The 23,373-nt window shown below is 38.4% G+C and overlaps 1 protein-coding gene across 3 annotated transcripts in view; it reads right to left on the bottom strand.

Annotated features, from left to right (window-relative positions):
- The window catches only part of PLCB1 (phospholipase C beta 1), a 688,962-nt gene that overhangs the window by 601,590 nt on the left and 63,999 nt on the right, over positions 1-23,373 (bottom strand). The window lies entirely within an intron of this gene.

The following is a 23,373-nucleotide window of genomic DNA, read 5'->3' as shown; positions in this document are numbered from 1 at the left end:
CTCGATTCCAGGACCCTGGGATCATGACCTGAGCCAAAGGCAGAGGCTTTAACCCACTGAGCCACCCAGGCGCCCCTCCACAATAAAGTTTTTAAAATGAATATCACAGACATGATGCTGAGCTGAAGAAACTGACATAAGGGAGTACATACTGCACAATTCCATGATTATAAAATTAAAAAAAAAAAAAGGCAAAACTAATCCAATGTATGAGAAGTCAGTAGTATGGTTACCTTGGGTGAAGACAGATAATGAACAGAAGGAACAGGATGTGTTTTGGATGTTGCTTGCAATGTCCTATTTCTCGATCTGGGCAATGATTACAAAGGCTTGTTCAGTTTATGAAAATTATTTTGAATTATATACTTACTATCTGTATATTCTTCTATATGAACAACTCCAATAAAAAACTATTTTTTAAGTTTTTTTTAAAGCTGATGTATTGAGTGTTCTATGAAACTCATTAATTTATACATTTTTGGTTTATGCCTTGTTATGTGCACTTTCTTTTTAACAATAAAATGATTTAAAAATATATTTCAAATATCTCAGCCCAGCAACACCTCTATGAAAATAATGCAGCTTAGAAATTATTAGTCAGGGGCACCTGGGTGGCTCAGTGGGTGAAGCTTCCGCCTTCAGCTCAGGTCATGATCTCAGGGTCCTGGGATCGAGCCCCACATGGGGGCTCTCTGCTTAGCACGGAGTCTGCTTCCCCCCCCCCCACGCCTGCCTCTCTGCCTACTTGTGATCTCTTTCAAATAAATAAATAAAACCTTTAAAAAAATTATTAGTCAATAACAAAATGCTTTCATTTTCGGTCTCGTCTATTCTTAATAATAATAGCATTTACTGAAGACATACTGGATGCTGATTGAATCTCTAATCCTCTAACCCCCCTCCCCAAAAGATAGGTTATCATTTCTAATTTATGGAAAAGAAATTTGTGGCTCAAGGAATTAAGTGACTTGCCCAAAGCCACAGAGCTAATCAGCCAGAATTCAAATCCACACCTACTCAGCTCAAAAGCCTATGTGACTATTTCCATGTCACCATGATGATTTCTAAACAAGCATCCAATGCATGTGCAAACTAAGTTACATGTTTATTTTACATGAAGCAGGCTGTTTGTTTAAATGTTGGCTTCTGTCATTAACCAAAATAACTCAAAAGGAAAGTAATTTGAAATTGTAAACAACTGTTTACTTTAAAAAAAATTCCATTAATCTCACACATGCCAAGCCTCACTAATTCTCGGACAGATTTGACTCCTCTTGTGCTTTCTAAAGCTTGCCCTTGCCTCCCTCCAAGCAAGTACGTTAGGGATGATGCCGATTCTTCTCCCTAAACTTCGGGCACATGTCAACCTGAAGAACGGGAGCTCTTTGAATCAGGCTGGGAAAAGTCATTTTCAAAACTATTACCATAACAACTTCTTAAAAAGAGGTTTAATCTACATGCATGTGTCTGATTTGAGTCACTGTTAAGAATGTATGATCTTTCTAGATTGTACAAGTATTTGGCTGGATGTTTATATACCCAGAACATAATTCTTTCCCATGGAATTTAACCAAGATTTTATGCCCTGGGAAATACAGAGACCTGGACTTAATTCAACAAAAGCAATCGCGCACAGTAAAACAAATTTAATGTTCAACTGCTGAATTTCAAACTTTGATAGACATTGCAATCAATGGTAAGCATTCTTCTATTTTCTTAAAAATAAAATTTAAAAAGGAAGAAAGAGAGAGTTAAATGTCAGAGTTGGGACTCTACCAAGCCTTCAGGCTTGACTGTTCAATTTGGGTTCCTCCAAATGGCTAGCTTCCAGGGTATTTGCCAATGTGATGGTAAGAACGAGTCTTTAAGTCTTGCTTAGCACGGAGAGGTCTTACAGCCTGCTCTAAATAGAGTTGTGAGACAATATAAATGTTCAAAGAAGGCCTGGGTCTGGGCAACTTATTTGAAGAACAAATTCCCTGAAAGGGCAGGACTCCTTAGAACGGCACTATGGCTCCTATAACAGAAATGGAACCAAGTCCTTATATGGGCCATAAACAAGGAAGCATAATGATGACGGAACAGACAAGAACTCCCTTTAAAAGAAGCACTGCTCAGAACTACAGTAATTTTTTTTTTTTAAGATTTTATCTATTTATTTTGACAGAGAGAGATCACAGTAGGAGAGAGGAAGGGAAGAAATCACAGAGAGAGGAAGGGAAGCAGGCCCCCTGCTGAGCAGAGAGCCCGATGTGGGACTCGATCCCAGGACCCTGAGATCATGACCTGAGCCGAAGGCAGCGGCTTAACCACCTGAGCCACCCAGGCGCCCCAGAACTACAGTAATTTTTGAATATTAACTTATCAGTGGATGCTCAATCACTGTAATGGGATAAAATCGTTTTATTTGGAATAGCTAATAAATACCGAGCTATATACATCACTCATGAGTAAAATGGTGATTTAACTAATCAAACACAACAGTCATAGTAGATTTACATAAAATCCTGGTCACACATACTTACTGGATAGTTGGACAGTATATCTTTAAACAAACAAATAATAACCCTCAGGTAGAGACTATAAAGAAAGGATTGGATTTCTTTCACAGAGAATGCTAAAGTAACAAAGCTTGAGAAAGCATATGTATTTCTATCTGATTACAACACTAAAGATGCATGTTGAAATAAATTATTAAAAATAATATCAATTTAAGCAATATTTTAAAAACTTAACACACATACACCTGGAGTTCCTAGAAGAGAAGAAAGGGGGGCAGAAGATATTTAAAGATTAATGGTCAAGTTTTTGCCAAATTTGGTGGAAGATATGAGTTTACAGATTGAAGAAGCTCAGCAGAACTCAAATAGAATAAATACAAAGAAAAACAAAGAAAATCTGGACACATCTTGTATAAATGTTAAAAACCAAAGATAAAGAAAAATCTTGAAAGCTGCTAGAATGTACGAATTCCCTTCTGATTTGAATGACCGCTGTGGGGACAAGAAGTAGATAAATATCTGTAAGGTGTTAAAAAGAAACAAATACGTTCACCCTAGAATTCTAGATCCTGGAAAAAATATCATTCAACAATGATGGTAAAATAGTCATTTTCAAAGCCTAAAACTAAGAGAATTTTTCTCTAGCAGTCCTGTTCTACAGCAATCCTTAAGGAAAATCTTCCAGCTGAAGAGAAATTACAGAAGATGGAAATTCAAATCTTCAGGAATGAATACTGAGCACTGGAAATGGTAATATGGGGGTAATTTTTTAAAATGGTTTTCTTCTTAATTTCTTAAAAACGCATTATATTTTTAAAAGCAAAATAATGACACTGTCTTGTAAAGTTCGAAATGTATGTAGATATAATCAACATACAACTACTATGGAGCCAAGAATGAGGTAAATGGGTCTATGTGTTTGCAGGCTTTCTGTATGATCTGGTGCAGAAGTAATGCTCCTTTGAAAACTTTCATAATAAGCTGTTGGAAAAATAACAGAAAGTCAAGACTCAATTTCCAGATATTTGATCTTTCCACTTCAATTCAGTCTAACAAAGTATGCAAGCAGATATTTAGAAATTGTAATTAAATACACAAGCTTATGGAATATAGATTTTTTTCAGGTCTCTTTAAATATTGAAACTCTTGGGGGCGCTTGGGTGGCTCAGTGGGTTACGCATCTGCATTCAACTTGGGTCATGATCCTGGGGTCCTGAGATTGAGCCCCTTCCTGCTCAACAGGGAGTCTGCTTCTCCCTCTCCCTCTGCCCTCCCCACCCAGCACTAGTGCTCCCTCTCTCTCTCTTTTTCTCTCTCAAAATAAAGAAAATCTTTAAAAATTATAATAGGTAAATATTGAAACTTTGTGAATTTTAACTTTGACCTTGAATGTTCTCTGAACATTTTTCATAATACTTATTTCATTAGGACAGTTGGGTTGTTATTTGAGATTTTAGACCAAAGGAAGGACTGTTCATTGATTAGGGACAGGAGAGCCCAGCCTGAGCTCAAGGAAGACAGCAACTTGCATAAGGATGGTATGGACAGTTCGTCCCTCAATCAAATACACTGGCAAAGAGTCAGTCTAGAATCTTTGCATGATAACTAAAATTTACCTCGCCTTTATTTTGAAATGTAAACCGGGTCTATAAGGCAATTGTGAGCCTCAAGAGCTTTTTTCAAATTCTTCATAACTTTGTTTCTGGGTTCTTATCAAATAGTGGCAAAGTATTGTAGTTATTTAAAAAAAAAAAAAAAAAAAAGATATCTACAATTGGAATGGAAGCCAGCCAAAAAGAGTTAATTGACCAGTTCTGGTAACTATCATTATGACAACGGGGAATTCAGATGCTTTCAGGGAGACATGGTCAAGAATCCTGAATCATTTATGGGTGGAAAAGTAATCTCTTTGGAATTGGACCATGGTTGGGTCAAGTTACCTAGTCTATACAGTCTATAGTCATAACCAGTAGCCTTTAGAAGGTATTATTCCAAGTTACATGTACACATATATCCCAAGCTACAGGTATTACCTTGTGTAATCTTCAAATAAATAAACAGAATACAGCTACTATCACCTGGACTTTTAGCTGGGAAGTGGGGTGTTCTCAAGCTCCCAGGGTCACCAACAGTGGAACAAGGATATCACTTATGTCTCAAAAGTGCATGCTTTTAAACCTTGTGCTACTTGCCTCTCTTTCCATAAAAAAGGTCTGGCCAAAAGTAATGATGCCAGGACACCAGGCAAATTTCCAGAAGCATTATTTCATTTCTTATCCCATCCCTTTCTTCAAGAGGAAAAGACAATTATCTCTAGTGATAGATTCTTCAGGCTGTTACAACAAAGTACCATATACTGGATAGTTTTAAATGGCAGAAGTTCTGGACGCTATTGATGTAAAACCAAGGTGTAAGAGAACCATGTTCCTGTAAAGGTGCTAGGGAAGAATCCTTCCTAACTTCTTACTAGCTTCTGAGGGCCCTTCACAGTCCTTGGCACCTTGGCTTATGGCTACATAAAGCCAATCTCTGCCTCCATCTTTACGTGGGCCGCTTCTCTGTGGGACCTTTCTTCTTTCTATAAAGACACCAGTCATTGGATTTAGGGCCCATCCTAATCCAGTATGACCTCATCTTAACAAATTACATCTGTCAAAAACAAAAATAAAACCGTATTTCTAACTAAGGTTACATTCTGAGCTTCTAGGTTGTTGTGAATATTTGGACACTATTCAGCCCACTATAACTTTCATGGATCATTATTCCCTACGAATAAACCCAAATCTAACTCCACACTCTTTGTGGGAATTATGAAAGCCTGCATTTGGCTAGGACTTTGTGGTTCTGACTTCTCACATTTGATTTTTTTTTTCTTTTCTTCTTTTTTTTTTAAGAGCGGGAGAAAATGCAAGTCAGGGAGAGAAGACGGACAGAGACAGAGGGAGAGGGAGAATCTTAAGCAGGTTCCATGCCCAATGCAGAGCCCAACACAGAGCCGGCTCCATCTCAGGACCCTGAAATCATGACCTGCGCTGAAATCAAGAGTTGGTTGCTTAACCCACTAAGCCACCAGGCACCCCTCTTTTGATCTTAAGAACAACTTTATACAGGGACACCTGACTGGCTCAGACTGTAGAGCGTGCAACTCATGATCTTGGGGTTGTAAGTTCAAGCTCCACGTTAGGTACTAACGAGATTACTTAAAAGAATAAAATAAAGGGGCACCTGAGTGGCTCAATGGGTTAAAGCCTCTGCCTTCAGCTCAGGTCATGATCCCAGCGTCCTGGGATCGAGTCCCCCATCAGGCGCTCTGCTCAGCAAGGAGCCTGCTTTCTCCTCTCTCTCCCTCTCTCTCTCTCTCCCTGCCTACTTGTGATCTCTGTTAAATAAATAAATAAAATCTTTAAAAGTAATAATAACTTAAAATAAAATCTTTTAAAAAAGAACAACTTCATACATAATCAGGGCAAGCATTATTAACTGCAGTTTCTAGATGATGACACTGAGATTTTAAAGTCACTTATCCAAGTTCAAAACTCAGTTCAATGACAGATCTGGAAGTGAAAACTAAAATGAATATCTTCAACTCAGTTTACTTTCCCAAATCCACCAGCCCCCCCACACAAAAGTTCACCCAATCATCAAAGACGCAATGCATTCTTGTTCTATGCTAGGCACTATTTTAGTTATCAGGGGCACAATGACATTCAAAATCGATTCCATGTCTGCCAATAGTTTGGAAACTAGAAGAAAAAAAAAATCTGTGAAACTCTCAGATGGCTTAAGTTGGCTATATATACTTAAAAGTAATAAGAATTTATCAAACTTATAAATGGGTTTGGACTTAAATTAGAAGCTAGCTTATGTATAGTGACTACATTCCATCAGAAAGACATGAACTTCTACCTTGTTTATAAAGGTTGAAAGAAAACTGTCAATACATAAAAAGAACTTGGCAAGCTAAAACTACACTCAATCCCTCATGTGACAGTCTGTGTCCATTTAATGACGACAGCAGCCACTGTCCAACTCCCAACAACCATCTGGACCCACACCTCTGACTGACACTTGTCCCCAGGCACTTGCTTGAACCTGTGGTTCCCACGCATATCAGTCCCAACTCTGTCACTGTCTAACAAATATTTGTAATAAAATAAAATCCACTGATCACATAACTTACCCATCCTGTGATACAATGTCTTTAAAACACAACATGCTGCCCCAATTTTAATACAAAAAAGTAAAAGGAAAGTAAATTGCTCTAAAAGTACATGCATTTCAGTATATCAGTGTGTGGTCACAGCTTCACTGGAAGACATGGGAAGTCTCTGGATTCTTGTACAAATAAGGAAGAACCACAGTGAGTGCCTCAGGACTCGTGTACGTTGCCACGGGACTCGTGTGCGGGGACTGGTGTACATTAGTGGCATTCTGAAACGGTGAATAATTCTTGGTAACGTTCTGAACAAAACAAAGTACAATCATCCTTCAATTTACAAGGCAGCTGCAGTCCTAGAAAATTCAGTGTATAATAAAACTCTGAAATAACTACCTCTTGCAAGTACATGTACGATGGGGTTATAAGTAGCTTCAGAACATTGTAAACTGGGTTTGTTGGGGGGTTTTTCCCCCTCTACACAATTGTCTGCTAGGAGATTTGAAACTTATGGAGGATGTGCTAGCCCCTTCCCATCATATTCCCCATCCAGTTCCCCAGAAACTTCTAAAACAGATTCCATGGTATGGTACTACCCACCTTGAGACACACTGCTTCACGCTCTCTGTCGTCTATTACATTCTGGATTTTCTCTCTTTAACTGTCTACTTATATCTACCAATACTTTACCATGTGCCCAGACAGTCTATAAATATTAACTTATTTTTTAAAGATTTTGTTTATTTATTTGAGACACCGAAAGAGAAAGACAGAGAAAGAAAGAGAGAGAGAGAGAACATGAGCAGGGGGGAGGGGCAGAGGGAAAGGGAGACACAGACTCCCTGCTGAGCAGGGAGCCCCCCATGAGGGACTCACTCTCAGGACCCTGTGATCATGACCTGAGCTGAAGGCAGATGCCCGACTGACGGGAGCTACCCAGGTACGCCAAAATATTATCTTAATTAATGTTCACAACAACTCCATGAAGTAGGTATTACTCTTTTACTCCCAGTTTATATAAGAGCAAAGAGACATTTAAAAAACTTGCCCCAGACCACAGAGCTAGTAAGCACTCTCCGGGATCTGAACCCAGGTAGTTCTAGAATCAACACTCTACCTTACACCGATTCTTCTCACTTTTAATGTGCATAGAGATGTTCGCCTCTAACATTCTCCTTAGGGATGCAGATGCTACTCATCTTTGCATTAGACGTGGAGTAGCAAGGTAACACACTGGATTCCCCACTGATGAAAACAAGGACGAAACCTGCTCTACAAGGGCCTCGGATTAACAGTGGAGAGAAAGCCAAATATTGCTGAATGGGTGGATGAAAACATGTGAATTAAAAATTCACTTCAGTACTCAGCCCAGCCCTTTCCAGTTCTCTTCTGGATCTTTAGCTCTAGGCATCATGCTACTGACAGAGGACCTCATTTCTTATTTCGGTAAGAAGTTTGAGGTCATTGATATCAAATTCTCATAAATTGCTTCTTATCTCCTTCAGGTTGCTGCACAGGTCCCCCCATCTCTCCACCTGGACGTTTCGCTGTACTGTCCTTCTATCTGCTCTCTCATACTCAGGAGGAGATGGCATACTTCATCTCCCACCATTTTTCTTTCTTCTTGACTCAACCCTTTGTTCCTGTGAACTTTCCTTCTTGTCAACTAATGGATCAGCTTATTTTCTCTTCAACTCTACCATCTTCTAACGCTCTGACCTTCTCTCTTCATCCCCACCGGCTTTGGAGACCCTATCCTAACACTAACCCTAGTCCCCTCATAGCTGAAGGGTCTTTACTAGGAATCAGATAACATATTTTGGCTTCTGTGTCAAGGTTCCAGCGGCTTTAAAATGAAAGTGTGGATAAGGGATATGTTCTGGAAATGACTGAGAATAATATCACCTTCAGTCAAGTGGATTAAAATGAAGGTTTGGGGGACGCCTGGGTGGCTCAGTTGGTTAAGCGGCTGCCTTCGGCTCAGGTCATGATCCCAGCGTCCTGGGATCGAGTCCCACATCGGGCTCCTTGCTCAGCAGGGAGCCTGCTTCTCCCTCTGCCTCTGCCTGCCATTCTGTCTGCCTGTGCTTGCTCTCTCCCCCTCTCTCTCTCTGATATATAAATAAAATCTTTAAAAAAAAAAAAATGAAGGTTTCGGGGGCACCTGGGTGGCTTAGTGGGTTAAAGTCTCTGCCTTCAGCTCAGGTCATGGTCTCAGGGTCCTGGAATCGAGCCCCACATCAGGCTCTCTGCTAAGCAGGGACCCTGCTTCCCCCTCTCTCTCTGCCCACCTCTCTGCCTACTTGTGATCTCTGTCTGCCAAATAAATAAATAAAATCTTTTAAAAAAATAAATAAAATGAAGATTTGGAATGTAACACTGTGTACCAACTATACCTCAGTGGGAAAAAAATGTATCTCACAGCTACATCATATAGTCTCATACTATAAGCCTACAATTAATGATCGTTGGATAAATACATAGATATCAGTACAACAAAAATAAATAAAATAAAATAAAATAAATCAGGGTTTGGGAAAGGTAGATCAAGGCTTCACAGTAGCCACTCACCTTCAAGTAGACTGAAAGTATATGGAGAAAGAGAATAAGTCAAAGCACCTCAGCAGTGAGTCATACAGAGAGGGCACCTTTGGGAGAACGACTCTGAGGAGGCAGGAAAACAGTGGCCTATATGGTATTAATTGTGTCACGTCAAGGAAACTGGTTGACATTACCATTTTGGTTGGTGAATTACCATTTGGTTTGGTTTATGAATGTTCCATCAGTCAACTTAGCTTCTATAAGCTAAGCTTCTAAGCAACACTGGTTTCTATACAGCCATAGTTGACGACAAATATTTTGTGATTACATACTGTAAGGGAAACAGTCTGAATTTCTCTGATGCTATATCATTTTGTGTGTGGTTCTGTAATTCAAGTTTAAATAGAAGTATTTGTGAGACCCCCTTCTCTGACCTCTTTGAGGGCAAGGATCTCCTACTTCCCAGGAAACTGCCTTGAGCAGGGTGGAAACCAGGAATCCTGATTAGATGTTTCTACATAAATATACCCGCTTTCTATCTTAACTCCCAATTATATTTTTAAGCTCGAATTTATTTCTGCATTCTGTCTCTGTTTTACAAGATCCTCTCAAACTGTAGAGGCCCAAGCAGAACACAGCAAACTTTGCTTTGGCTCTGTGGAAGAGAACTTGACAACTCTAGCCACCGTCCCTGATTCTTATTTGTCTCAAGTTGCAGGAACGAATCTTGCAGACTGGCGATCAGTCTGAGATCCATAATGCCTTTAGATCTGTACACGTGCTCTATATTCTCTTCTAACTTCAAATTCCATATTGCTCGATAGCTTTGCTGAATTCATTCTGTCACTACAAGTCCACGCACAAAGTATGGTGGGTGCTTTTAATCCCATTCTAAAGAAGTCTAAGTGAAAAACATACAGTTTACATAAAACTCTGCCAAGAACTCCCAAATATGGCAGTTCTTCAACTGTGAGAGCCTTCCAGTTTTTCTGAACTTGTGTCCCCAAGTCCTATAATCATGTAAAATGTCAAAAGGGTCTTAAAATATCAGCTAATTTTAACAAACTCCTCAAAATCATATAAATAGCTTTTTAAAATAAAAAGAATAAAAAGAAGTAAAGCAAGCTGAGCGTGGAATTATTAAGTGGCTAGAGTATCATCAAGTTAATTCTGCATAAAACGGAGATCTCTCTTACCTAAGGCATGTATACTACTCCCTTCTGTAAGTTACACATGTAAGAATTATATATATATATAAATACATACATATAAAATTTTAAATGGGGTAGGCTAATATTTTGTCCCATTTAAGTACTTTTCAAAGATCTTCGGGCTGCCTTTAAGGGTCATACTGTGCAAGTTTTGGATCTAAGCCCAGAGCCCTTGGTCTGTATAACCAAAACAAAGCTGCTGATGGTCACCGAGCATCCAGTGAAGTCAAGTTTGTCAAGAGAGACCAAAAGCTCCCAATGTTCACATCCCAGCCGTAGCCTCAAACTGGGCTGCTTAAGGAGAGTTCCAAATGGATTGCATCATCTATGGCTGGAGTGCTCCAAAGTGGGTAGAGAGGGCAAGGGGAGGGGGGAGGAAGCAGGGAACTGTCAGCTATTGGAAGGGAAAAAAATAAACTGGCCATTACCATCTTAAAAAACCAGACTGTTTCTCCTGATTGGCTATAATTCTGAACAATCCTATGTCCTGCTCAGTAAGATGACTTTGCCACTTCTATTCTCTCAACAAATAGCAAAGATGTTCCCCAAACAACGTAGCTTCAAGGTCATCTAGGAATTGGTTTAACTCTTTTTTCTACTGTTAGCTATTTAAGTGAGCAGGCTTTTATGGCCTTCAGAGATTATCAAATTGATTCAGAAATGTAAGAAGCGAATCCGACTAAGGGGGTGCCTTTGGGTTTGCTTTTATTTATAGGGTGGTGATAAGTGAGAGGAGAAAGGGCTCATGGGAGCTTTCAGGACATCAACAGGTCAGAAAAATAAAATAATCTTCTAAGTGGTCTCAAACCCACATGGTAGAACACACAGCTTTTGCGTTAGGCCTCACTAAGCAAATTCATCTCAGTCCTGAAGAAGCTGAGGTAGGCTGGTTAAGGAAAAGACTTCCTTAGCCAGTGATAACACAGAGGAATTAGATGATAAGAGACCTATTTCAGCAATAAGCACGAGATTTTCAAGTCAGCTTGGCTTTTCCTATAGTCTTAGCAGCCCCTCAGACATAACCCTCAAGCAAGAAAGTGCAAACAGCACCCTCCCCCCAATTTAGAAGTGGTGCCTAGCCCCTCCTGTTTCTGAGAAGAGAAAAAGAAAGTTAAATAGCACATTACCAAAACCACCATCCCAAAACCCATGATTGCTTAAGGGGCAACTCTTGGCCACATCAGAGAATATCATCACATTAGGAAAGAATGAGGCTACATTAGTCCTTGAAACAAGACATTAGAACCAACTGGAGGAAAAGCAAGGCTACAAAATGCAGTCCTTGGTATGTTTCAGTAGATTTTAATAAAGGAAGACAAAGTCACTTTCATCAGCATGTACTGAACCCATTTTTACTAAGTCATTATTCGTACATCATTCCTAGAACTGAAACACTGCACTTAAACCTGCCCTTTACTGAAACCCCCTTTGTTTAACTTTTGCTTTTTTAGCAGCCTTAATAGTGAAGATTTTTTAAACACTTGGGCTATTATCTTTCCTTTGGTTGAGTAGTTAAGGATTAAATTGTATGGAAACTGTTAGTTGTGGATGCGAAATTGGACCGGGACTCTCTGCTCAATAGGAAAATGACTTTATTAGTATTTCCTTCCAGAACTCCAGAAAATAACTGCATTGCTGAAGAGAACTACCTTCCAAAGAATTATGAACTGTTTATGTGGGTGAACGGTACAAGGTCAACAAAATCACAGCTTTTTAAAAATTTAAACATTCTTTTCATATTTTACTACAATTTATGTTAATGGAAAGCTAGCTGTGTTGCTTGCCTATGGACACACATACCCCATCACCACCTCTATTCGGCCTTTGCTTCAATCTTTCACTCCCTTAGATACAATGAAGATGTAATCAGATCTGACCAACAGGACAGCTTGCTTCTAGCCCACATTCTTGCTCTACTTTGCACCAAACTTCACTGTGTATTCTAGGCTCAGCCACATGGCCTCCCTTCAGCTCCTCAAACTGGCTTTGCTCCCTCCTGCCAGAGGGCCTTTGCACATTCAGTCTTCTCTGACTAAAAATCTCTTTTTCCCAGCCCACCTGCTATACCCACCACACTAGACAATTAGATCTTAATTATCTTCAGAACTAGAATCACTTCTCAGTGGGCCCTCTCCTGAAGATCCTCTCTCCCTGCCACCTGCCACCGTCAGACTGTGCAGGTCCTTCTGTATTCACAGGTCTCCCTCAAATGGAAAATTCAGGTGCATTCCTGTAATTATCACCATCTTCATCTCTGACCACCTGGACTGTAACCATAAAAGCAACTATGGAATACACTGCTTTTGTTCACTACTGCAGCCTCAGCCTTCAGTATAATCCTGGGCCCAATAAATTCTTTGGTGAATCAGTGAATACACTTTTATCACCATCAAGCTTTGAGATGATAGACTTCTCGAGTACCAGGAGGAAACATGGTGTACAACCCAAAGGGCACCTGGGGAGGTTTTAACGAGTAGAGGAAGATACTCAACAAGGGAGAGACCTTGTTTTCCAAATTTCAAATTTGCAAAGAAATCTTAAAAATCCATCATGTCCATTTCTGTTAAATCTTTAATGGTAATACAGGTGAAAGTTTACATCTAAACATACTTTGATGAAGCATTGTTACATAAAAACTCTAAAATATATGGAAAAATGTTCTTTGGGAGTCTGCATGGGGGCTGTAACTAAAATTTGGAAGTGCTCCAAATGTCCTATTTATTTACCTAAATAAATAATGGTATACTCACGCAAGGGCATACCATGCAGCCATCAGCAAACAGTGAACAGTGCCTTTAGCCAAGGTTTCAAATGACAAAAGAGATTTTGACCTTTGTGTTATGTATAGCTATATGTTTTTCTCTTTTATGTTACCTTTATAAATCTAAAACACAATGACAATGAAAATTACTATGCCATAAGGTCCTAAAATACAGAGCCTAGAATAAGAATAATCACTGTGATTCAATCATTTCATTTCATAAATTAGAACATAGAGACTCAGAGATAGGTTTATTTGGCAAAGGTCACAGAGCAAAAAGCAAAAGTCTGTTGCTGACTTCTACTCCAGGGCTCTTTATACCAATCATGTATTCCTCAATGTGAGTCTGATTTAGAATAATGTATATAAAATGTTTCCACACTGTTTTGGAAGAAACTACATATCATCAACTAATATTGTAAACCAAAAAGTCAGACACTGTTCTGAACTTTGTAAGCTGACTTCTGATTTATGTTATGCTCAAGGGGTTTTTATGTTCTTGAAAACAGAATAAAATTCCAGCTTTTCCAAATCCACCAATAACTGAATGCCCTTGTGATAATTTTTGAAATTTGTTGCCGGAGCAAGTGAGAGAAAAAAAGGTACCTCTACCAGCAGACATAAAATCAAGACATAAATATGATTCAGTAAATGTAGACCTTGTCCCTTTGTGTACTAGAATAAAGGCTGCTGACAACAGAGCAAAACCAATGAAGATAATTCAAAAATCAATTAATACTCAAAGCAACGGCATTCATATTTCAGCTGCTTGCAGTTGCTAATAAAGGAAATTAAGAAGTCTTATAATATGAAAAGGATATTAATAGCTTAATGAAGATTGACCTAGAAAGCAGATTTTTATTTTAACTCAGGGTAGAATTACAGATAATGAACTGCTTCGAAAAATTTATTTTAGGAAAATTGATACACCAAGAGATTTTGCAATCTTTTCCAATCACAATTCAAGGAAAAATTGCAATACATTCCAATAGAAATTAGAATAAACATGTCTTCTAATATAAAATACAGATGTACTTAAAGAATTTTGGCAATCATAGCCAATATGGTTAATACTTTCCTATTTTACTTCATCATTAATATCCATAGTTCGGCATCTTTCCCTTTTTTTGAAGACTTTTATGGACCAATCCACAACCCAGATGATTTCATTTGAATATAATTGTGTAGAGAATCTGAAAGTTCAAATCAGTAGAATTTGCTAATGCTTATCACTGGTATACTTCTCATAGTAACCAACTAATTCTTATACTTCAATGATCTAGAATGCTATTAGTCAAACAGAGATAGGAGGGCCCACCACATTTTCCAAAAGAAACACAAGCATGGAGGTAGGGGTAAGGGATTGAGAATGCAGCAAATTTTCAATATTCTAAATCCAATCACTCTAAGGCACAGGTAGTAAGGTGGCCCCCTCCTTCTCACCCACCTACCTTCTCATTCCTTACACAGCAAACAAAGCCATGCCCCTCATCCAACCAGAACCTTACGAAGGTGCATTATCCCAGACAGTAAAATCCTCTGAGGCACCAAACAAAGGGGTATAGTAATCTCTTTCATCTCAGGCATCACAAGCTCACGTAGCACTCTGGATCTTCCCTGCATCCACCATAAGTATGTTCTGAATCCAGACATATTGCAGAGTGAGGCTCAGTGGTGGACCTTCTTCTCCTTCTGCCTGCAGCACCCCCTGCTTGTGCATGTGCACTCTCTTTCTCTCTCTCCTTTCTCTAATAACATGTTTAAAATTTTTAAAAATTTAAAAATACCAATATGAGATGAAAATCATGGCACGCTATTAACCTATTGATTTGAATTGAAAAGTGAGATTAGACTTTTTCTGACAATAAAAGGTGGGTTTCCCAATTGAGTTATATGATGATTATGTCCCATGAAATGAATGAGTTAAACCTGTAGCTCCAAGGTTCAGCTAGACATAAATTTATGATTGCAGTTTTTCTCAAAAGAAAATATTACATGGTCAAAGTATATTGAAATTACTAATATTCTGATCTCCTGAAATCTAAGTAATATATGATGCTTCTGTGTGAACTCGCTGGTATAGAGAATTGATTTCATGATGTCTTTCCTAGAAACTGAGAGAGTAAAAGACCTGGTAAGCAAAAGACATAAGATACTGGTAAACAAACCCTGTTTAGGTGTCAGGTTATCTCCTATTCTATCAACTTAATAAAACTGAAGGAAAGCCTAATCAACTTGTCAACCAATAGACTGACAAAATGATTTTTGGTGATAGAGGAGTGATGATATTTCTTGGGATATAACTAAGGATTTCTTTTTTTTTTTTTTTTAATTTTTTTTTTTAAAGATTTTATTTATTTATTTGACAGACAGAGATCACAAGCAGGCAGAGAGGCAGGCAGAGAGAGAGGAGGAAGCAGGCTCCCTGCTGAGCAGAGAGCCTGATGCGGGGCTCGATCCCAGGACCCTGGGACCATGACCTGAGCCGAAGGCAGAGGCTTTAACCCACTGAGCCACCCAGGCGCCCCTAACTAAGGATTTCAGAGACTTGAGGGGCACTGGTACAAAAAAAAGTCCATTATCACCCATTTATATACGCAAGCATACTTCTCAGCATGTATGTTAATAAAAGCAGTATTATTTATGTTGAAGGTTATTTCATTTTAGAAATCCTAATTTTCACGCAGACACATGAATTTTTAAAACATAGCACTGCTCATCTCATTAAAAGATATATTTGCAATAACGACTTACTTTTTATATTAAAGGTATCATAATATATAAATTACAAGATATTTAATCATTATCTATCAAGAAACAGTTGTTTCCGTCAACTCTAACAAATAGTAATTGAAATAGTCCAGTTAGAATAATGTTTTCAATGCTTAGAGACAATGATCACAATTTTATTTCTAATTCCCACATAAACACACACACACACACACGCACACACACACGCAAACACACGCACACATGCTTTTGTTGCAGAAAAATACGATAAAATAATCAGTATAATAATTTCAGGCACAAATATGTCAGATTAAAATTCTACGGAAAAAGTCATATGGAACTACAAGTTAAAGCAAAATCAATCATAAATCTCTTTCAAAAAGAAAACTTAAATGTTCTCTGGGTATTATTGGCATGAATGGCGATGACGTTTGGATATCTTTAGATAAATTAAGGGTGATGAAAGAGTTTTCTCTTTCCAATGTTCATATTAATAATATAGCTAGACTTGGAGGCACCTGGGTGGCTCAGTGGGTTAAGCCTCTGCCTCCAGCTCAGGTAATGATCTCTGGGTCCTGGGATGGAGCCCCTTATCTTATCAGGCTTTCTACTCAGCATGGAGCCTGCTCCCCCCCCCACCTGCCCCACCTGCCTCTGCCTACTTGTAATCTCTCTCTCTGTCAAATAAATAAATAAAAATCTTTAAAAAATAAATAATATAGCTAGACTTTACATCTTTTGCAGCTGTCTAAACTTCATATTAAAATATGTTAACTTCAACAAGGGATACATAGATCTTCAAATTATTTTCAGGGATACATTAGTTAAAACATTTGATCACCTTGGATCTAAAAAAACAGCCTAAGGGAGATTCAAGTCTTTGCTGCCCACAAACTGTGACCTTAGGAGAAGTAGATTCATGTGAAGAGACTGCGACACATCGTTAACTATGGACATGCTTTTCGGCACGAATTGCTTGTGTCATCTTGGGTATCTCCCACCTTCATAAATGAATTGGAAGCTCCCAGTAGTAAAGGATCATATATTGTTCTTTTCTGATAGTGATGAGGGAGCAGGAGGCTGGCTGAGGACAAAGCAAAAGCTGGCGCCTTGCACCCCCTCTTCACCCTTTCCCCTCCATATGTGTAGCATCCCTCAGGCAGCCCTGACTGCCATGAACAATAAGCAAATAGTTAACTTGCAGAGCTCACAATCCTGCTAGACCGGAGTCTCCCTTGGCTTACAAATGTCCTAAATCTCACAAACAAAGACGATTGATAACAGGATTGTGACACCCCACCAAAAAGTCTCCCAACTATCTTAATGTTAATGGCTGGTCTAAAGACAACATTGATCCAGCCGCGAGGGCAAGGCCTCCTGCAGGCCTGGAACAGCCTGGCACCTTGTAGGCCCTCTTTAGCATATGAAAACACAACTGAAACCTCCCGTCCCCTCACCTTCCCCCAACTGCAGGGATATAACATGCCTACCCTCACAACCCGGGGCAGCAGGAGCTCTTCCTGCCCACGGGTCCTGTCCCCGTGCTTTAATAAACCACCATTTTGCACCAACGACGTCTTAAGAATTCTTTCGTCAGTCGTCGGCTCCGAACCTCCTCACCCCACCGAACCTGACTTAGGTTCTGGGACTTCATCAATAGCACTTCTGAATGCCCAGCATATAACTCAATTACTTCTTTGATAAATTATTATATTATTCTCAGATCCTCCTATTACACATAGCCCTTTTGGTAGGAAAGTAAACTGGCAGAATATTTAAGCAATTTCACAATTTCTAATCAATGCGGTTTGGGGCCAGATAATTCCGAGAAAACACACTACCAGCAATACTGTTACATGACCACAAAGATGTATGTGAAAAAATGTCCACCACTGTTTTGCATAGGACCACAAGAGAAATGATCTGAGTTCTTCAATAAAGGAAAGATCTCTAAAACAAACAATGGTGTATACAAGCTACGGAATTATTAAAAGTCATAAAGCTTAGTAACAATAAGATAGAGCTATATACATAGACATGGAAAGATGGGCTCGATTTATTGTTAAACAACCCAAAGAAAGAAAAGCAGAAGGTGCATGGAATGGCCCTAATTTTATAAACAAAAATTATATACGTGGCGACCTACATAAATGTTCAGGTTATTTATTTAGGGTTATGTGTGGTAATAAGGCATTTTGGCTCAGAGGACATACTCTTGGGTTCGAATGCCAACTCAGCCTTTTACTAACTGTGTGATCTCACACAAGTTACTTTTAAGATCTCTGTCTCGTTTTCTCATCTATAGGTTGATAATAGCACCTAATATGGAGCGATGTAAAATCAACATTGAATGAGTCCAAAGTCACTTAAAGAGAGGCAGGACTGGGATCAACACTCATGAATGTTAGGTATGATGACTACACATACATATTTATTTTCCTCTTCGAATAAAATGCTATTAAAATGTTTTTTTAGAAAAAAAATACTCTGTATAGCAACATATCCAACCGATCATAATGGTGGCCTCTGGGTAGGTCAGGAAATCAAGAGAGAACAATACTTTTTATGTCCCGTACTTCAAATCCAGATTATGTTTGATTTTTCTTTTCCAACATGAATTATGACTTGGGAATTTGAAAATTATCACGTATTTCCAATTAGCAAGTCCTACTTTTGTCATTTAAAAACATTACAGGGACGCCGGGTGGCTCAGAGGGTTAAAGCGTCTGCCTTTGGCTAGGATCTGGATCTTAGGATCCTGGGATCAAGCCCCACATTGGCCTCTCTGCTCAGCAGGAAGCCTGCTTCCCTTCCTCTCTCTCAGCCTGTCTCTCTGCCTACTTGTGATCTCTATCAAATGAATAAATAAAATCATTTTTAAAAAATAAAAAATAAAAATAAAAGCATGACAAAAACTTGTTTTTTAAGTTCAGAGAAGTAAAACAATGTAATACATCACAGTGAAATCACCATGAGATTATAGACTCCTTTTCTTTTGCTAATTTACATTTTACATGTACCCATTGTTTTAAGACAATAACTAACTCCTCTGAGAACAAACACTATATTTGCCAATGCAACTTATTTCCTACTTTCCCTTCAATGGGAAAGTCATTTGGTTGCTGAACTGAAAAACTGCATACTGGTTTTTTCCTGTAAACTGTTCATTTTATTCCACAACTGTTGACAATTTCAAGGTTAAACAATATATCACCTGAATACTTATTCTCCCCCCACCCCCCCCCACCCCCCACCCCACACCCCTGGCCTCAAAAGGCCCTTTTCTTCTGGCCTCAAGTTTAATTAAAATAACAATCAGAGTCCCTCTGGTCAGGGTGGCCACCCCTCAAGACCATCTGGACAGTCAGTAGAACTAGTTTTTTTTAATGTTATCTCTGCCGCTATTAATCATCCTCTCCAAAGACAACTGCCAGCAAAGCATTTTTAGAAACAAACACATTAATTTAATCTTGACTACCTGATCATAATCTTCACTAGAAATGTCAAGACAAAAACCAAGGAAAATTTTAATATCATTCAAGAACCAAATTCTCTATTTCCCTTCACTAATTGATCTGTGGTTTGGGGTAAATGAATTAAATTTGTCAATAAAAGGCGTGTTTTGCATACTAGCGTCTCTGAAACAATATTCTCATAGTCTATTACACTATTTTCAATAATCTCTTGAAATAAATGAAAACCAGTGTGTTAGTCCTCACTTCTCATTTGATTTCCAAATTTCCCCCTATCCGGTATCTATACAACATGGGTAGAAAAAGGTATATATAAACTCCTTGGAACATGGACCCTGTTTTTCTATTACAAGAACATTCCTTGTGACATCTGTATAACAAAATCGGAGGTCAATGTTTTATTAGGACTTCTGTGTGTTTAGTAAGATAATGCCTGTTGAACCCTTGAATTAGCATGAAAAAAATGCACTACATAAACAAGACCAAAGGTAATACAGCAGCCATGTCCCAGTGATAGAATGAACCAAGCACGTCTACAGTTTCCAAATATACAAAAAAAATGGCCACTCTTCCCTTTGTCTTCTATTGCCAGTGCTTATCAAAGATAATGTCCACAATCTCTTTTAAAAACCAGCCAGCTTTCCAGAGTATCTAATTTTAACTTAGTTGTGGGGGAAAAAGGAATTAGCTAAAGAAGAACCCCATCCAGTTACATGATCTTGCCTTCTGATCCCACGTTCCAAGAACTTCTTTAAGTCTATGGAATGAATTGTTAGTTATCAGCGTACCAGAAAAAATGAGAAAAAGGAAACAGTGACCTACAGTTTGGTTCAATACCTGTCTCTTCTTTGGGATCCTAACAATGGGAAAAAAACATCCAGAGGTTCCAAAACTCTCTCCAAGTGCAACAACCCCTCACAAAAAAAGCCAACTCCTTCCCACACCTCTTCCTTCCACCCACATGCAAATACCCTTCAAGAATATAGGAAAATTTGGGGCTCCTGATTGGCTCAGTGTGGAGAGCACACGACTCTTGATGGTGGGGTTTTAAGTTCAAGACCCATGTTGGATGTAGAGATTACTTTAGAATAAATTCTTTTATTTTTTAAAGATTTTATTTATTTATTTGATGGAAAGAGAGATCACTCACAAGTAGGCAGAGAGAGGCAGGCAGAGAGAGAGGGGGAAGCAGGCTCCCTGCTGAACAGAGAGCCCGATGCGGGGCTCGATCCCAGAACCCTGAGATCATGACCTGAGCTGAAGGCAGAGGCTTAACTCACTGAGCCACCCAGGCACCCCTTTTTTTTTTTTTTAAGATTTTGGTTTTTTATTTAAGAGAGAGAGGGAGTACAAGCAGAGGAAGAGACAAAGGGAGAGGGGGAAGCAGACAGCCCACTGAGCAATGAGCCTGCCATGAGGCTCAATCCCAGGACCCTGGGGTCATGACCTGAACTGAAGACAGACACTAATAAACCAAGCCACCCAGGTGTCCCCAAAATAAAATCATTTTTAAAAAGGAAAATTACGATAAAGAAGATGAGGACTATTACTCAGCTATATATATAAAAAAGAAAATGACATCTTGCCATGTGCAACAACACAGATAGAGCTAGAGAGTCTAATGCTAAGTGAAAGAAAGGCAAGTACCATCTGATCTCACTTGTATGTGGAATTTAAGAAACAAAACAAATGAGCAAAGGAGAAACAAAGAGAGAGCAGCAAAACAAGAAACAGACTTTTAATGGTAGAGAACACGTTGATGATTACCAGAAGGGAGGTAAAAGGGAGGATTGGGGAGACAGATGATGGGGATTAAGAGTACCCTGGTCATAAGCAGCACGCTGGGTAATATGTGGAATTGCTGAATCACGTACGCCTGAAATGCTGTATATTAAATATACTTGAATTAAATTTTTTAAAAAAGAATATAGGAAAATCACTATTTAGTGTGAGCACAAGAAAACACTTAACTGCAATTCTAAAGTTGGAGGAGGGAGGCAGTAGTTGAAAAAGGAATCTATTAAAGGGGAATAAAGTATCAAAGAAAAATACTGCTTCTGGGAAGCACTGATTATGAGATAAAGGGACTCAACAGCATCGCTTTGATCAATCCAGTAGTGTTTCTTAAGTGCGTACCTGGGACCAGGCACTGTGCTTGCTGGATGCCAGGTCATCACTAAGAGGAAAATGGATCAACCCCATCTTCTCAGAAATGAAGTGATTCATTAGGATGCAGGATTTACTGTGCTATTTTTTTTTAAGATTTTATTTATTTATTTGACAGACAGAGATCACAAGCAGGCAGAGAGGCAGGCAGAGAGAGAGGGTGGGGAACCAGGTTCCCTGCTGAGCAGAGAGCCCAATGCGGGCTCGATCCCAGGACCCTGAGATCATGACCAGAGCCAAAGGCAGAGGCTTAACCCACTGAGCCACCCAGGGGCCCCTACTGTGCCATTTTTGTCTGCTTACAAAGGACAGAGCCATGAGATGCCCTGCATTATCTCTTATAACACAAATGAGACTTTAAAAAATGTGGCGGTTCATTGCAATTTATTCACTGCATTGCTTAGTGTTAACTTAAAATTAATCTTCCGTTTTCTTTCCTTTAGGACTTTATTTTCAATATAATTAGAGCCTTCCATGGCATAAATAATTTTTCTTGTCTTATTTTAAATTTTATAAATATTATAACAACAGAAGGGAATTTTAAAGAAAAAATAGATCACCATTAATATCACCATTATAAGGCAACAGCTGGCTTCATTCTTTTAATATCCTCTTCCAGTCTTTATCTATAAACAACATATTTTGCATATTTATTATCAGAGTGAAAACATAATTTTTTATTCTACTTGTCTTTTCCTAATTTTATATCTAAATATTTACATATTGCTTCATTTTAAAAATTTATTTCTCATGGTAGTTCAATAATTCATGTTGCTGAAGTATCATTATTTAATTCTACTTTTTGCAATTTGTTATCATTTAACTGGTGTCTAATATTTTAAGTCTTGAAAATATTACAGTGGAGGGCCTTGGGGGTATAGTCGGTTAAGCGTTAACTCTTTGTTCTCAGCTTAGGTCTTGATCTCAGTGTCCTGAGTTCAAGCCCCACATTGGGCTCCATGCTGGGTGTGGAGCCTACTTAAAAAAAAAAAGAAAGAAAATAAAATGGTCACTACAGTGACCATTGTTGTGCATGTTTACTTTTTTCTTCTTCTGAGATATTTTCTTGGGATATATTTACATGAAGCAGCATAGCAATTCTGATAATTCTTTTTTTAAAGATTTACCATTTATTTTTATTTTTGTTGTTATTGCTATTTTTTTTTTTTTTAAGATATAATGTATTATCTGTTTCAAAGGTACAGGTCTGTGAATCATCAGTCTTACACAGTTCACAGCACTCACATAGCACATACCCTCGCTGATGTCCATAACTCAGTCACCTTAAAGATTTTAAATGATTTAAATTACCCATCTAAAATAAATGGTATGAGGGCGCCTGGGTGGCTCAGTGGGTTAAAATAAATGGTATGATTTGCCATGCTTAGGAATGGGTAATTTAAATCGTTTTAAAGATTACCATTCTTAGGAGTGAAAATAATTAAAAACTCTGTTGTTAATTAAGATACAGTACAAGGTATTATTTATTGTGGAGTTCGTATTATTTTAGGAAGAAGCAAAGTCTACATGTAATATAAAAAATAAATTTTATTAACTTTACCAAATTCTTATACAAGAGACTGTAATGATTTCCAAGCCAGACTAAGGACATTTCCTTTAAAATTGTGACAACGATGACAACCCTTCATATTCAGTTATTATATGACCCATCATTCCACCACATTTCATTTCCTACAGTCCTGAAACTAAGCAAATTTAATGGAAGAACAGTATGTAAGACGCAGACATCATATTCAAAATTCTGTCAATATATATTAATGATTAAAATATAAAGAAGGATAAAAGGAAAATGGAAAAAAGGTAAATAGCATGG

Source organism: Mustela erminea, chromosome 7 (assembly GCF_009829155.1).
Source record: "Mustela erminea isolate mMusErm1 chromosome 7, mMusErm1.Pri, whole genome shotgun sequence".
Taxonomy (NCBI): Eukaryota; Metazoa; Chordata; class Mammalia; order Carnivora; family Mustelidae; genus Mustela; species Mustela erminea.
The sequence above is the reverse complement of the archived record's forward strand: the minus strand, read 5'-3'. Positions and strand labels throughout refer to the sequence as shown.